The sequence below is a fragment of the Triticum dicoccoides genome, chromosome 6B (assembly GCF_002162155.2).
Source record: "Triticum dicoccoides isolate Atlit2015 ecotype Zavitan chromosome 6B, WEW_v2.0, whole genome shotgun sequence".
Classification (NCBI taxonomy): Eukaryota; Viridiplantae; Streptophyta; class Magnoliopsida; order Poales; family Poaceae; genus Triticum; species Triticum dicoccoides.
The window spans coordinates 252,392,614-252,395,286 of NC_041391.1; positions in this window are offsets into that span (position 1 = coordinate 252,392,614).

Consider the following 2,673-nt stretch of genomic DNA (forward strand, 5'->3'; position numbering starts at 1 on the left):
GAGGGGGGGTGGGGCCAGGGCGGGGGAGGATTTGTTGTCGATATGGGTGGAAGAGGATGGCCAATGTGCCACCGACTAGCGGGCCAAGGGAAGGAGTAGGCGCGCGTCGCGTGCGTCCGCTTTGTGTCCGCGCAGACGCAATCAGGCACAAAATTGGGCCGGGAATGGGTCGGCAGGTGGACGAAAAGCGGACGCGTGTCCGTTGTGGGTCGGCGCATTGGGCCGACTTTTTTGTCCGCGTCGACCCAAACGGGCGCGCGCGGACGAAATGGGTCAGCGCGTTGGAGTTGCTCTAACCACCGTGCCAACACGATGTTGCTAAATAAATCTAGTTCATTACCAATTTATCGGGACGTTAATATTTCTTTTGCGGGACGTTAACGTTTTGAATTCAAAAAACTTGGATATAACCACATGGGATAGTGTTGCAAATTGGAAATGTTCTTGAAGGTTTCTTTATCACCATTTTGATTTTAGGCTACATGTTATTAAAATTTACTGGAAAAGTTGATGAATTGAGGATTCAAGGACTAGAAAAAGTGTTCTGTTTTTAGCGACCTTTTTGCGGTTGTGTCTCTTGTGGAACCGCACAGAGAGATTGATTGGGAGAGATCACACATGATCATCTAGGAGAAGGATCACATTGTACTTGCAATCTTGTGTTTGGGGTCCTTGCCAAGTTCTCAGACCTTTCTATAATTTTTCCCTTTAGGTATTTGGGTTAGCTGAACAATGCTTCCTGAAATATTGTAAAGCAACTCTATATCCTTGGGGCCTCTCTTACGTCCAAAAGAAATGGAAAAGAGCAAGGAGCGGAATTGGGCTGCCTCACGAAGGTGGATGTGTGGGTGCACTTGCAGAAATCTGTGACATTCACGACATCCGACACTCTGAGGACCCCAAGCATCTAGTTGCTGCCCGGACGTCCGAAAACCTACCACACCCTGCTTGCCCTGCCTTCACCCCGTTTCGAGGTCGCCACCCCAAATTTCCCCGCCTATCATTCAAGCTCCAATGCTGCATGGGCCAGCCATCCTGCAGCCCACGCTGTACTACAAAAACATCCACAATGCATGATCATCATACCGAAACTCGAGACCGCTGCCCGGCCTCCATTGTCAACTAACCACTCTTCAGGTCATTTCAATCGATGGTAGCTCAGCAACCGCCGCAAAAGAGTGGCCACTCAACGATGGAGGGCTATACTGAAAATGTTCATTGTTGAATGTGAACCTACAAATTGTAGGCCGTTGGAGGGCTATACTGAAAAGAGGCATAACAACTTTGTGGTGATGCCACGTATATCACTAGGGTTATGGTGATCTAATAAAAACTAGGGCTATGCCTATCGAATAAAAACTAGGGTTATGCAAGTTTATTTCACTGAATTTCAGTTCAAGAGATTGCACACAGAGTCATATTATTTCTGTTTTATTGACAACGGTGATAAATGTGGTCATGAAATTATGCAAATGGATAGCTCATGATGTTACTGAAAGGACATCAGCCGCTAATAAGGGTTTTGGTGTTAATGACAATAGTGATTCGACGACTAACTATGTTTCGAGCATATTTGAGTTTACACATCTATGAAAATGAAACATATTGTAGGTTGGCAACCCCCAAGCTTAAAGGACAAGAAGACGACATGCCAAATTGCACCGATGATTTATCATTTTTGAGTCATAGGTACACCACACTATAAAGAGGGGATGCAGATGCACCTTGGATCAAGTGTGGGAATCACTGAAACTTTTATAGCCAAATACACCCACATCCTATGAGAGAAAAAGCACAAATGATTAAATTTAGTTTGCCTTCGTATTGACAGTCAGGACCAAGTCGGAGTATCCGACCTATGTCGGACTATCCGACGTGGTGTCAGACTTTGTTCAGTGCTCTGGATAAGGCACACTGGGTCGAAAACTAGCCGAGACTACCCGACAAGTCAGAATGTCCAACTTATGTCTGACTTTTTTAGGTTGTGTGCATTACGGGCAAATATTTGTGGCTACTATATAAACCACCCTTCTCCAAGGGAGGAGGGGGGGGGGGAGTGGGTGACGATTTCATTCCTCTTTCCTCCACTGATTCAAAGCTTACACCTTTGGTTCCTCCCTCTCTAGCCAATCAATCCACACCATTTTAGGGAGACAAGGAGAACACCTGATCTACAAATCTATCCAAGAAAAACTCAAGTTCGTTCGTTCCTAGTAAATCTTTGTACTCTTGGTTTTGTGGGAAACCCTAGATGGTTGTGTTACTCGGGAGCTTCCAAGTCGTGTGATTGTAGCCCGGGCTCGTTTGTGAGTGTTTGGAGCTCGCGAAGAGCTACTCCTAGTGGAAGGGAACCTAAGCATTCATTGTTTGTGGTTCTCGGGGAACAAGGTGAGACATTTGGTGTCGTGGGAGTATTCGTTGTTCCCCACTCTCCAATAAAGATTAGCACACCCCCAAGTGTGTGAACTTCGAATTACATCCTTGTCTCCACCACTTTCAGTTGTCTCTTAACCCTAGCTTAACTTGTTGTTTTACTTTCTTGTGTGTTACCTTGTGTAACTTACTAGCTTGTCGTAACTCATCATATAGGGTTCTATCACTCTAGTTGCATTTCTAGAGAACTTATATTTCTGCCCTTGACTATAAAAAGCAACTAAGAAAATAATTTAATTT